This window comes from Macaca mulatta, chromosome 10 (assembly GCF_049350105.2).
Source record: "Macaca mulatta isolate MMU2019108-1 chromosome 10, T2T-MMU8v2.0, whole genome shotgun sequence".
Classification (NCBI taxonomy): domain Eukaryota; kingdom Metazoa; phylum Chordata; class Mammalia; order Primates; family Cercopithecidae; genus Macaca; species Macaca mulatta.
Genome location: NC_133415.1, coordinates 100,352,267 through 100,367,432, shown reverse-complemented (window position 1 = coordinate 100,367,432; position 15,166 = coordinate 100,352,267). Strand labels below are relative to the sequence as shown.

The window sequence follows — 15,166 nt, the reverse complement described above, 5'->3', positions numbered from 1 at the left end:
ATATATAAACTGAAATAATTAAATTCCACCTGATCATGAGGTCTAAGTGTTGAAAAACATCTTATTCTGAGTTACTATGATCATTATTAGGATGTAATTGTTCAAAACATAAACATATTACAAATTTGGGTAATATATACATAAAAAATACACTTTTCACTGTGAGTGAATCTGTTCAGCTACAACGGGCAAGGTGTTTTGTCCCTCTCCCACCACCAACATGCATTCATTTTTTGTAAGATTAAAAAAATGTGCTGACATGAGTAGATTAAATACATGGAAGGAGTTATGTGAAAGCAATGTCGTTCAATTCTTTCAGTATAATCTTAATTACAAGATAAAAGTCTCAGTGAACTACCATCAAAAATTATGTTTTCATGATCTCTCAGAGAGCAATTTGATTAACTCCCACCTCAATTCAGATAAAAACACACTTAGAAACCAACTAATAGGTCGTTTGTTAACCAGCCATTGAGAGTCATTCAGTTTTTAAACTCTGACACCAATATTTCCAATTGCCCATGTGTTTCAAACCCCCCTAACTTTTTTTTTTTTTTTTTTTTTAACTGAGACAGAGTTTTGCTCTTGTTGCCCAGGCTGGAGTGCAATGGCACGATCTCAGCTCACAGCAACCTCCGCCTCCCAGACTCAAGCAATTATTCTGCCTCAGCTTCCCGAGTAGCTGAGATTACAGGCATGCACCTCCACAACCGGCTAATTTCGTATTTTTAGTAGAGATGGGGTTTCTCCATATTGGTCAGGCTGGTCTCAAACTCCTAACGTTAGGTGATCTGCCCACCTCGGCCTCCCAAAGTGCTGGGATTACAGGTGTGAGCCACTGCGTCTGGCCTTCAAATTCTTTAAAAAAAAAAATTGAAATACAACACAGTAAAATGGGAGACTTCTTACTTTCTTTTGGCAGTTAGAAGAATAATTGTAAAAAGAGACATCTGGAGAATAAGGCTCTGCAAGCTTTCTCAGGCCAACTTAAAAATTTAAAAGAACAGCCAGGCACAGTGGCTCGCACCTGTAATCCCAGCACTCTGGGAGGCCAAGGTAGGCAGATTGCTTGAGCTCAGGAGTTTGAGACCAGCCTGAGCAATATGGTGAAATCATGTCTCTATAAAAAAATTACAAAAATTAGCCAGGCATGGTGGTGGCATGCACCTGTAGTCCCAGCTATTTAGGAAACCTAAGGTAGGAGGATTACTTGAGCCTGGGAGGTCGAGGCTGCAATGCCTTGATTGTGCCACTGCACTCCAGCCTGGTGACAGAGGAAGACTCTGTCTCCAAAAAAAAAGAAGAAGAAGAATTTAAGAGAACAAAAGGTTGTGAATCTGAAAACCTGGAAACTGATCTCATTAAATCATCTGTGCTCAAGCCTCTAGATCCAACCACCACCAATTTATAGAAAATACAGAAGATAGACATAGATATAGATATACTTTTTTTTTTTTTTTTTGAGACAGAGTCTTCACTCTGTTGCCCAGGATGGAGTACAGCGGACAGATCATAGTCTGCTGTAGCCTCAACCTCCTGGTCTCAAGTGATTGCCATGTCTCAGCCTCCCAGGTAGCTGGGACCACAGGTACCTGTCATCCTGTGACCAGCTAATTTTTTTTTTTTAACCACACCATGCCCAGCTAACTTTTTAAAAATTTTTTGTCAATACGGGGTCTTGCCATGTTGCGCAGGCTGGCCTTGAACTCCTGGGCTTAAGTGATCCTCTCACCTCAGCCTTCCAATGTGCTGGCATTACAGGCAAGACCACAGCACCAGGCCTAAAAACTTTTTTATTACAAAGTTAATACATGTTCTCCACAGGTGATAGAAAAGTAAGGCTAGGCGTGATGGCTCAGGACTGTAATCTAACACTTTTGGAGGCTGAGGTGGGAGGATCACTTGAGCCCAAGAGCTCGAGACCACCCTAGGCAACGCGGTGAGACTCCCATCTCTACAAAAAATTAAAAATTTTTTTTAAATAAAGTTTTTACATCTTTGAAGTTTATGCATTACATCCAATCCAAACAAAGAAAACACTAATTTAACAAATGTTCTCAATAATAACTCACTAATAATTTTTATAATTCATTAAATGGTATTTTTAAGAAGCCCTTTAAAATGCTAATTGATTTTATCATAGTCACCAAATGAAGACCTCACAGATATTATTTCACATCTTGTGCCTAATAGCATTACGCAGAACACAGTGGCCCTTCTTGGGGAGACTACACAGTAAACTATCATGACATAAATCCTTTCTAGATTACTGCAACTCTCTTGATTTGCTGAAACAGAATTATAAAAACATTGACATAATATAGACATACACTTTTTTAAAGGCATTTGTCAATTGCATGTTAATGTCTATTGACATGTGCCACGCCTTCTTCTCAAACTGCCACTGAAAAATGCAGTAAAAGAGACTATTTTATTTTATTTATTTTATTTTATTTGATGGAGTTTCACTCTTGCCACCCAGGCTGCAGTGCAGTGGCATGATCTCAGTTCACTACAATCTCTGTCTCCCAGGTTCAAGTGATTCTCCTGCCTCAGCCTCCTGAGTAGCTAGGATTACAGGCGCCCGCCACCATGCCCAGCTAATTTTTTGTATTTTTAGTAGAGAGGGGGTTTCGCCATGTTGGACAGGCTGGTCTGGAACTCCTGACCTCAGATGATTCGCCTGCCTCGGCCTCCCAAAGTGCTGGGATTACAGGTCTGAGCCACCACACCTGGCCTAGAAATGAATTTTTTTTTTAAAGGAAACTTTTTTTATTAGGCTCAGAGAGTAAGGAAACAAACAAGAAATTATCTTACATATATGACAAGTGGTAACTCACAATTCCTCTACATTAATAAACCACCCTAACTTTATTCAACCAATTTCAGAGTCAACTTCCATCTTAAATGGATTTCCAGAAACAGTCCCAGCCTAAAAACACAGGAAGCTAAAATAAAACCAACAAAGGCTGAGCGTGGTGGCTCACACCTGTAATTGCAGCACTTTGGGAGGTCGAGGCAGGTGGATCACCTGAGGTCAGGAGTTCAAGACCAGCCTGGCACTAAAAATTAAAAAATAAAAAATAAAAAAACTTATCAAGGGGGGGTGGCAGGCGCCTGTAATCCCAGCTACTCAGGAGGCTAAAGCATGACAATCGCTTGAACCCAGGAGGTGGAGGTTGCAGTGAGCTGAGACCATGCCACTGCACTTCAGTCTGGGTGACAGAGCGAGACTCCATCGTAAAAAATAATAAAATAAAAATAAACCCAACAAAGACTAGGAACTTTCCTAATGTACTCCCACCACAGGGTTTAAAAAGAAATGACATGCTATGACACAGAAAAACATCTTAACACCACAGACAGGGGTGGGAGAATGGCTTTAGGAGGACATCATCCTTTCAAGGAAATACAGGGTATAGTTATTCACTAGACAAACGAATGATGAACATCTACCATATGCCAGGCACTTAGATTTAAGTGTTTGAGATATATCAGTGAGCAAGGGGGACTAGGATTCTTGTTCTTGTGGAGCATATGCTTTATAATTAAACACAATAAATAAGTAAAGTATTAATATGTTAGAGCATTCATGCTATAAGGTCAGAGGCTCCAGTATTAAATAGGGTGGTAAGAGTGGGCCTCATTAAGAGTGTAAGAATTGAGACTTTAAAGAGATGAGGAACTTAATCAGATATATGACAGAAACAACATTCCAAGAAAGGGCATACCCAAAGGCAAGAATGTGCCTGCACTGGATGAAGAACAATACTGGATCAAGAATGAACAAGGAAGACAGGAATGATAGGTGAGATCAGAGATACAACAGAGGCAGCCCAGGCGCGGTGGCTTACGCCTGTAACCCCAGCACTGTGGGAGGCCAAGACAGGTAGATCACCTGAGGTAGGAAGTTCAAGACCAGCCTGACCAACATGGAGAAACCCTATCTCTACTAAAAATACAAAATTAGCTGGGCGTGGTGGCGCATGCCTGTAATCCCAGCAACTTGGGAGGCTGAGGCAGAAGAATCATTTGAACGTGGGAGGCAGAGGTTGCAGTGAGCCAAGATTGCACCACTGCACTCCAGCCTGGACAACAAGAGGGAAACTTGGTCTTTAAAAAAACAAAACAAAACAGAACAAAACAAAAAAACAGAGGCAAGTCACAGAGTCTCATGGAAACAAAGTAAGAACTTTCATTGCTACTCCGGGTGAAATAAGAAACCTCTATGTAGTCTAAAAGAGAGGACTGACAAACTAGTTTAGGATTGTAAAAGATCCCTCCAGCTATTATGTTACTAACAGGCTGTAAGGAAACAAGAGTAAAATGCAGGAAGACCTGTTACGATGTTATTACAATAACTCACAGAAAATGTTGGTTCAGTGGAATTATTCAGATGTGGCCAGACACTAGATATATCTTAAAAATAGCAAGGAGATAAAAGAGTAGTCAAGGTTTTTAGGCCTAAGCAACAGCAAGAATGAATGACCAACAATGAGAAAGAAAAGGCTTTAGTGAAGATCTTACAGGGAAGATGATGAGATCGGTTTGGGACATGTTGTGCTTCAGCTGTCCATTAGAAATCTAAATGAAAAGGTTCAGAGGACAGTTGGTTATACAAGTGAGGAAACAAAAGAGAGGTTTATCTCACATAAACAATATACAGACCTGGTGCAGTGGCTCACACCCGTAATTCCAACACTTTGGAAGGGTGAGGTGGGAGGATCACTTGAGCTCAGGAGTTCTAGACCAGCCTGGGCAACATGGCAAAACCCCACCTCTACAAAAAATACAAAAATTAGCCAGGCATGATGGCATGCACCTGTAGTCCTAGCTATTCAGGACACTGAGGTAGGAGGATCACTTGAGCCCAGGAGGTGGAGGTTGCAATGAGCCATGATCACACCACTGCACTTCAGCCTAGGCGACAGACCAAGACCACATCTCTATATATATACCACATATGATCCAACATATGTACAGGAGGAGTCCCAAAGAAGAAAACCAAGGCAGTAACACAACAAAAACAAAAAGCAAAGAAAAAAAACCCAACACTAAGAAAACCTTCATGACATCGAGAAAAAGACAAAAAGAAGAGGGGAAGGAAGCTTGAAACTATTAACACATATTGAAAAGAGACCACCAACACCAATAAGACTACAAAGACTACACCTGTAATCCCAGCACTTTGGGAGTCCAAAGCAGGTGGATCACCTGAGGTCGGAATTTAGCCAACATGGCAAAACCCTGTCTCTATTAAAAATACAAAAATTAGCTGGGCATGGTAGTACGCACCTGTAGTTCCAGCTACTAGGGAGGCTAAGGCAGGAGAATCCCTTGAACCTGGAAGGCAGAGGTTGCAGCGAGCTGAGATCCTGTCACTTCACTCCAGCCTGGGCAAACAAAGTGAGACTCTGTCTCAAAAAAAAAAAAAAAAAAAAAAAAAAAAGACTACTAACAAAAAAATCCTGTGGACATCTAAACAATGACAAAAAAAAAAGGCTACATTGCTCAAAGAAAAACAGGTCGACATGATACTGTAACAGCTATGCTCTGTGCCAGAAGACAGTGGAATGACATATTTCAAATACTGTGGAATAGAATTTTATCATCACCAAGCCAGACAAACTTTTTAAACATAGTGGAACACAAGGAATACTGTTCCCATAAGCTCTTCCTGAGGAATTTATTAGAGAAAATGAATTCCAGATGACCCAAATAACTGGAAAGTCCATATCAACATAAAAATGGTAGTGGGTATTAAATATATATTTATCTGTAAAAACCTGAATGGGGGTTCTAAGTGACACATTATACTACATAATGACTATATGTTCCAACAATGTAGAGAGCACAACTATCCAAAAACTGAAGTATGAAGAGATAAAAAAAAAAAAAAAAAAAAAAAACTGATTACTTGATAGTAACTGAAAGAAAAAGATATTACTTTAAATCAAATGCCTGGGAAGAAAAAGTTACTAGGTAATTTCAATAGTATTCAAAGTAAGAAACCAACAGAAAATAACCAAAAAATGTGGGGAGGGGGGTGCCCACTAAGTCTATTACATAAGAATTTTAATATAAAGGCAACATCTAAAACAAAATACAAACTTCGTAAAATTTTTTAAATACCCACAACAATAAGTCAGGCATGCTGACACATGCCTGCGGTACCAGCTACATAGGAGGACCACTTAAACCCAGGAGGTTGAGGCTGCAGTAAACCTTGTCAGCACAACTGCATTCCAGTCTGGGTGACAGTGAGACCCTGCCTTAAAAAAAAAAAAGTAGTATTGAATAAGGACAAATAAAGATATATTATCATGGACATGCTACACCTAACTGAAAAAAAAAACACTTGAAAAATTACAAAATAACTCCCCCCCCAAAAAAGGGAGAGATTAATAAAGAATAGAATTGGATCCTGGAACAGAAAAAAAAAAAACACAATCGTGAAAATTTGACAATATGCGCTACTTAGTTAACAGTATTACACCAGTGTTAGCCTTAGTTTTGATCACTATAACATGGCCATGCAAGTTATTAAATTGGGGAAACCTGGGTGGAGTATACAGGAAAACTCTACTATTTTTGCAACGTTCCCAAAAGTCTAAAATTATTTCAAAATAAAGTTTTTTTAAAAACTTTGAGAAAAAAATGGTTCTTTTAACACAGGAGAATACTAGTAAACCAACTTGTTATTTTAAATACTAGTAAATAAAGAGAGTCTAACATAATCCCATCTTTCCTATGTAAACTGTACCCACACGAGGTAACCAAATACTTGATTAGAAAAAGTTTTTCTTGGCTGGGCACAGTGGCTCACCGCCTGTAATCCCAACACCCTGGAAGGCCAAGGCAGGCGGATCACCTAAGGTCAGGAATTCGAGACCAGCCTGGCCAACATGGTGAAACCCCATCTCTACTAAAAATACAAAACTGAGCCAGGCATGGTGGTGCACACCAGTAGTCCCAGCTACTCAGGAGGCTGAGGCAGAAGAATCACTGGAACCCAGAAGGTGGAGGTTTCAGTGAGCAGAGATTACACCACTGCACTCCAGCCTGGGCAACAGAGCAAGACTCTCTCAAAAAAAAAAAAAAAAACAAAGAAAAAGTTTTTATTTACAGTATCTGCTAATATTAACAACTCAAAGGAAAACAGGTATGTGTCTTCTGATAAACCACACTCCCTGGGAAGTAGTCTCACTGTAGTAGCCAGCACCAAGATGACATCGCCAGCGACACCCATCTCTAGGTATTGATGAACTTAAGCAGTCCCCTCCCACACTGTATCAAAGTTGGTCTATGTGACCAAAAGAAAAGTGACAAGCTGTCACTTCTGAGGTCATAAAGGCATTTCAAATTCTCTCCTCCTTTTCTCCTTCTCCCTGATCACTAGCTCTGGCAGTACCTTTAGGACACTCAGGCAGAAACTGAGACCTCCCATCAATGGCCACTGAGTAAGCCACCTCGAAAGCAAATCCTCCAGCCTTTGTTAAACCTTCAGATGACTGCAACCCATTGAGAGCACTAAAACCAGAACCACCCAGCTAGGCTACTCCCAGAGTGCTAACCTTCAGAAACTGTGGAAGATAATAAATACTAAGGAGTTTGGGAGGTTTGTTTTGTTTTGAAACAAAGTCTTGCTGTCACCCAGACTGGAGTACAGTGGTATGTTCTCAGCGAACTGCAACCTCCACCTCCCAGCTCAAGAGATCCTCCCTCCTGTCTCAGCCTCCCAAGTAGCTGGGATTACAGGTATGTGCCACCATGCCTGGATAATTTTTGTAGTGTTTGTATAGATGGGGTTTTGTCATGTTGCCCAGGCTGGTCTCAAACTCCTGGGCTCAGATGATCCACCTACCTGGGCTTCCCAAAGTGCTGGGACTACAGGCGTGAGCCACCATGCCTAGCCAATTTTTATTTTTTAGAGACAGGGTCTTGCCTAGGAGTTGCCTATTCACAGGTGCAAACACAGCTCACTGCAGCCTCAAACTTCCAGGCTTAAGCAATCCTCCCACATCAGCCTCCTGAGGTGCTGGGACCAATAAATGCTGGTTTAAGATGTCAAGATTGGAGACAATTTGTTATGCAGCAACAGATAATTAATACACTTGTCAAAAATAACTGAACCAGAAACTGATCAAGACTTGAAAGCTAACTACCATTTTAAAAATAGAGAGAGAGAGGACAGAGGGCACAATGAAAGACCACCATAAAGATATACTCCGCAAAATCCAGACAGTAAGAAACTCTACAGGAAGCTAGGCATGGTTACTTGTGCCTCTAATCCTGGCACTTTAGGAGGCCAAGACAGGAGAATCACTTGAGGCCAGGAGTTTCAGAACAGCCTGAGTAACAAAGCAAGAGCCCGTTCTCCACAAAAAAGAAATTTTAAATGTAGCTGGTATGGTGGTGTGCACCTTTAATTCCAGCTACTTGGGAGGCTGAGGTAGGAGGATCGCTTGAGCTGACGAGTTTGAGACTACAGTGAGCTATGATCACAGCACTGCACTCGAGCCTGGGTGACACAGCTCTGCCCCTCCCAAAAAAAAACTCTACAGGGCAAAAAATAATTTGATAAATTGGAAGGAAAAAAGAGATGGAAGAGAAAACCTATACTAACAGAGACTTAGGATGCATAAAAACCAAACTGCAATGTCTGCATCTTGTTTGAATCTGATTCCAACTAATTAAAAAATGAGAAGAGAGAACTAGAAAACTGAATAGTGACTGTGTATTTGACACTACTAAGAAATTAATGTAGTTTTTCTAGATGTAATAATGTATAGTTTGCTTCTTATGACAGGTGTATCTTTTATAGATACTTAAGGAAATTATATAATTATATAATGTCTAGTCTTTGCTTCAAAATGGTATGAAGGATTACTGCCAGTAATCCCAGCACTTTGGGAGGCCTTGCAAGGCAGGCGGGTAACTTGAGGCCAGGAGTTCGAGACCAGCCTGAGCAACAACCTAGAAAAGCCCCAACTCTACAAAAAAATTAAAAATTAAACGGGCACAGTGACACACACCTGTGGTCCCAACTACTCAGGAGACAGGTGGGAGGATCCTTTGAGCCTGAGGAGACAGAGGGGAGAGGAGCAGGGGGAAGGGGAAGGGGGGAGGGAAGCGGAATAGGGGAGGGGAGGGGAGGGGAAGGGAGGGGAGGGGAGCGGGGAAGGGGGAGGGGAGACAGAGAGAACATTAGTGATACAAAGGGGATGCTTGTTTCCACCCTTTAGAAGTTAATCATGAATGCTGAAAGTCACAAAAAGTAACCTTGGCAATGACTCACAAAGTACAACTGATTGTAAAAGTGGCGAGAGTGACACTCAAGGAATTTAGGGACAGGGAGTTCCCCTTTCTTTTCACTCAAAGATTTTTCTTCTAAAAATGAATACTTTCTCCATCTATTTGATACAATAGAAGCAAACACATGTAGAAAGCATGATCTCCTTTTCTCTGGGGTAGTAGCTCCTGCACTCTCATATGGAGAGTTTAAAAAATTAAGATACAACAGTTCACGTTCAAACAGTTTGCAGTTCCATTTGTAACAAACATTAATACGATTTTAAAGGTAAAGTAAATAAGCTCACTAACTGAAAATATCTCCCAGGAATTCATTTACATCCTTCCCTAGATTACCCCAGCCCCAAGCAATCATTTCTTCCTCTGAACTCCAAAAGCAATTATTTGTACAATTTATTTGGCAATTAATCCTTCATTGCCTTGTTAAACCTCTTGCATTATTCTCTGAAATGTTATTTAAATCTTCTCTAGTTATCTAACTTTCATGTTTCTTTCTCATCTCCCCAAACAGACTATAAATTCCTCGAGAAGAGATAAGACCTTATATTGTTTTGTATACACACAGACACACAGAGTAGCTAGCACAGAGTAAATTCAAAGATATTTGAGGTTTTTTTATTTTTATTTTTTTTTTTTTTGAGACAGAGTTTCATTCTTGTTGCCAAGGCTGCAGTGTAATCGTGCTGTCTCAGCTCACTATAAACTCCACCTCCTGGGTTCAAGCAATTCTCCTGCCTCAGCCTCTCAAGTAGCCGGATTACAGGCACCCACCACCATGCCCAGCTAATGTCTGTATTTTTAGTCGAGACGGGGTTCCTGACCTCAGATGATCCGCCCTCCTCGGCCTCCCAAAGTGCTGGGATTACAGGCATGAGCCACCACGTCCGGCCAAGAAATTTGATTTTAAGGAAAAATAGGAAAAATCAATTACAAAGAAAATGCTTAAAGCCATGCCAACTAAGTATCTTCAAGCCAAAGTTGACAGGCCAATGTACTATTTTATTTCCTTGACTCCTAAGGCAATGTAGGGTGGTAAAAAGGGCACGGCCTCTGAAATCTGAGAGACCTCAATCTGGATCCTCTACGTGGACAGCTTATGTAATTAACCCATGGGCTTCAATTTCCTCCTCTCTCAAATGAAGATAGAAACCTCTAGAAGGTTTCATGATTGCTAAATGAGAGTTTATGTAAAACTAGTATCCCTTAAATATTTGGGGGTTTGTTCATATTTTTACATCTTTAAATTCAGAATATGTCATGCTATTGACAGTATCCAATTATTTATTTGGCAGTTTTACATTTTCTTTCCCAGTAGTACATAAAATAGGCCGGGTGCAGTGGCTCACACCTGTAATCCCAACACTTTGGGGGGCCGAGGCAGTGGATCACTTGAGGCCGGGAGTTTGAGACCTAGTAATACGTAAAATAATGTTGTGTTCTATAATTGATGGTATCCTAAACTTGATGAAATTTAGTAATAGCTAGCAGCATCCTCAACAACTCTGGCTTCATCTCCTCCTTCTTCCCTCACACCCACTGATAAACTATCATATGGACAGCAAATAAGCTATAATATGGAAAAACCACCAAATCCATTCAAAGAGCTTAGTACTTTGCCATTCAGTGTGTGCTCAATAATAAAAACCTGCTACTGCTACTCTAAATTTATTCAGCAAATATTTGAGTACCTACTCTGAGTCTGCCACCATTCTGAGCACCAAGGATACAGCAGTAAACAAAACAGATAACTCCCAGCCCTCAGAGTTTATGTTCTATTAGCACAACTTTTATTTTATTTTTTCCTAGAGACAGGGTCTTGTTCTGTCACCCAGGCTACATGCAGTACGATGACATGACCATAGCTCACTGCAGCCTCAAACTCTTGGGATCAAGCTACCTCCTACCACCTTATCAAGTAGCTTATCAAGCCCTTTATCAACTAGCTGGGACTACAGGAACATGCCACCACGCCTGGCAGCACATACAAATTATATGGCACAAGAAATGAAAAGCCAAAATTCACAACTAAGTCAACAGATTGTCCCAAAGGCTGAAAAAACTAAGCAACCCAAGAAAGATACTAAAACACAACTTAGGCAAACCACTAAGGAAAACCTTACCCAAAGGCAAAGTGAAGTCTTGAAATCAATTCATCCAAGTTTTTGCTCTAAGTAAAAGGTTCGGGAAAAAGTAAAACAGCCAGAACAGATGCTGAAACTTAACAGGGAAGAGGGAGAATATAACATCTTCTCCAGTTTCTGAAAACTAAACATCTCTCACATTCATCTGAAAGAGAAGAATAGTGGCTGGGCGCAGGGGCACACGCCTGAAATCCCAACACCTTGAGAAGCCAAGGCGGGCGGATCACAAGGTCAGGAGTTCGAGACCAGTCTGGCCAACATGAGGAAACCCTGTCTCTACTAAAAATACAAAAATTAGACCAGCATGGTGGCACACGCCTGTAATCTTGTAATCCCAGCTACTCAGGAGGCTGAGGCAGGAGAATCACTCGAACCCAGGAGGCAGAGGTTGCAGTGAGCTGAGATCACACCACTGCACTCTAGCCTGGGCGACAAAGTGAGACTCTGTCTCAAGAAAAAAAAAGAAAGAGAAGAATAGTAATAATGCTGGTTATTTACGAAACACAAACTTCTTTCAGGAGGCAGAGAAAATTATGTTTTTAAAAATTATCTTACATGTTCACAAATCATTTTTCCAAAGCTCTTCCAATTGCAGTTACAGACTGGAACATCAAACTCTCTTAAACAGAATGTTACAAGCTCGGGTTCACCACTACTCTCTAACCCAAATAAATTAATATTATTCTTGCTTCTAATGTGGTGCCTTAAAAAACCACATCATGAATTACTATAGCAGTCCAGACCCAAAGACTGTGTCAAGTCAACTAAAGATCATCTAAATGGGACATTTTTAATCATCTTGGGTTTTTTTCCCCCAGAGTTGGAGCTTAAAAACCTATTAGTCCAGGCGCGGTGGTTCATGCCTGTAATCCTAGCACTTTGGGAGGCCAAGGTGGGTGGATCACCTGAGGTCAGGAGTTCAAGACCAGCCTGGCCAACATGGTGACACCCCCGTCTCTACTAAAAATACAAAAATTAGCCAGGCATGGTGGAAGGCGCCTGTAATCCCAGATACTCAGGAGGCTGAGGCAGGAGAATCACTTGAACCTGGGAGGTAGAGGTTGCAGTGAGCCAAGATCGAGCCACTTTAGTCCAGCCTGCGAGAAAGTGAAGCTCTGTTTCAAAAAAAAAAAAACAAAAAGGCCAGGCACATTGGCTCACATCTGTAATCCCAGCACTTTGGGAGGCCGAGGCAGGCAGATCACAACGAGGTCAGGAGATCAAGACCATCCTGGCTAACATGGTGCAACCCAATCTCTACTAAAAGCAGAAAAAATTAGCCGGGCGTGGTGGCAAGGACCTGTAGTCCCCAGCTACTTGGGAGGCTGAGGCAGGAGAATCACTTGAACCTGGGAGGCAGAGGTTCCAGTGCACTGAGATCGTGCCAACTGCACTCCAGCCTGGGTAACAGAACAAGACTCCATCTCAAAAAAAACAAAAACAAAACAAAAAAAATCTATTAAACTCTTTGGTTTTTATAGGTGGTCATTTGTTGAAGTAGCTAATTTGGCAGTTTTACATTTTCTTTCCTAGTAGAATATAAAATAGGCCAGGTGCAATGGCTCACACCTATAATCTCAACACTTCCCCCCAGATTATCATAAAAATGTTTGAGTTACATTCTATAACCTTTCTATAGAAAAACACTCCATTACGACGTAGAAGTGGTGACCACAGGCAAAAGTAAATTACACTCAATTTACTTCTCAGATAAGTTATTTACAACTCTACAAGTAAAGAACTTAACTGAAAAGCACTACTTTTACCAACTTTCCTTCTCCTTGTCTAAAAGATTCAATCCCTTCCAGACCAAGGAAATGTAGAGAACTCAGTTGTATACGGATAGATACCATATCCTATAATCCAGACAGCATCTATAAATATGAAGAACTTCTTTGCTGAAAACAAAACATGCCGGGCGCAGTGGCTCACGCCTGTAATCCCAGCACTTTGGGAGGCCGAGGCGGGTGGATCACAAGGTCAGGAGTTTGAGACCAGCCTGACCAACATGGTGAAACCCCATCTCTACTAAAAATACAAAAAAACAAAACTAGCCAGGTGTGGTGGTGCACACCTGTAATCCCAACTACTCAGGAGGCTGAGGCAGGAGAATTGCTTAAATCCACGAGGTAGAGGTTGCAGGGAGCCGAGATTGCGCCACTGCACTCCAGCCTGAGTGACAGAGCAAGGTTCTGTCTCAAAAAAAACAAAAAACAAAAAACAAAAAACAAAACAAAAAAAAAAAAACAATGAGGCCAGGCACAATGGCTTCATACCGGTAATCCCAGGATTTTGGGAGGCCCAGGCAGGAGGATGGCTTGAAACCAGGAGTTTGGGACCAGCCTGGGCAACAAAGTGAGACCCATCTCTATTTTTAAAATAAATAAATAAGAACTCAAAGCAGAGACATCAATCATCACTTAATAAAGAGGCAAAGAGCCCCTACAAGCTTTAGAATGACAAAGGCATGACAACAATTTGTTTTGCAGTAAATGATAACACAATATTATCCTGTAAAAGGAGACAAAATGTGTATAGGATATATTGTCTGCACCAAAAAATAAGCTCCTTTTTGGGCAGGAACCTTTTCTTGCAAAACTTTCTATCTCCTAGGGTGCTTTGCATATACCAGGTAAGCATTAACGTCCATTGGCCAGATGGTGGGGAGCTCATGCCAGTAATCCCAACACTTTGGGAGGCCAAGGCAGGAGGATCACTTGAGACATGGTCAATGTAGCAAGACACTATCTCTACAAAAAAAATTTATCATATTAGCTGGGCATGTAGGTGTGCACCTGTAGTCCTGATACAGGAGTAGGGCAGGGAAGTAAGTGCTGGGTAGAGAAGGGTAGGGTCCACGGTGAGGGCTCCACCCTCGGGCCTGTGCTCACGGACCTAAGTGTGAACAAGCATTTCTGTTTTCGCACCCAAAAAGTTGCCTTTTGGCCTGCCATGCCCCCCATCCTGTGCCCATATAACTTTAAGCAGACACACACACAAGCGGCTGGACATCGAGAGGAACAGAGGAGCAGAAGAGTACACTAACAGACACCAGCAGACGCCAGCCAGTCATCTACATTTAAGTTGATGTGGAATTTGGTAGGGGCGGTCGGAGTAGAGCCCGGCCACTGGGCAGCCCAACTCCAGGGGAATACCAGCTTCTCACTCCATCCCCCTTATGGCTCCCCATCCATCTGCTGAGAGCTACTTTCACCATTCAATAAAACCTTGCACTCGGCCGGGCACGGTGGCTCATGCCTGTAATCCCAGCACTTTGGGAGGCCAAGGTGGGCGGATCACAAGGTCAGGAGATCAAGACCATCTTGGCCAACATGGTGAAACCCCGTCTCTATTAAAAATACAAAAATTAGCCGGGTGTGGTGGTGCATGCCTATAATCCCAGCTACTCGGGAAGCTGAGGCAGGAGAGTCGCTTGAACCTGGGAGGCAGAGCTTGCAGTAAGCAGAGATTGCGCCACTGCACTCCAGCCTAGCAACAGAGCAAGACCCTGTCTCAAAAAAAAAAAAAAAAAAAAAAAAGCCTTGCACTCATTTTCCAAGCCCGTCTGTGATCCAATCTTTCCAGTACACCAGGGCAAGAACCTGGGATACAGAGAGTCCTCTATCCCTGAGATAAGGCAGAGGGTCTAACTCAACTGATTAACACAAGCCACCTACAGACGGCGAAACTGAAAGAGCACACTGTAACACAAG

General features: G+C 41.7%; 1 protein-coding gene across 16 annotated transcripts in view; it reads right to left on the bottom strand.

Moving 5' to 3' along the window:
* NCOA3 (nuclear receptor coactivator 3) overlaps positions 1–15,166 on the bottom strand; it is a 159,269-nt gene that overhangs the window by 110,627 nt on the left and 33,476 nt on the right. The window contains exon 2 of one of the 16 annotated variants that reach the window (XM_077951949.1): positions 5,296–5,414. The exons of the other annotated variants lie outside the window; for them this stretch is intronic. The gene's annotated coding sequence lies outside the window, so the exon portion shown is untranslated. The remainder of the gene's footprint in view (positions 1–5,295; positions 5,415–15,166) is intronic. 16 annotated transcript variants of the gene reach the window in all.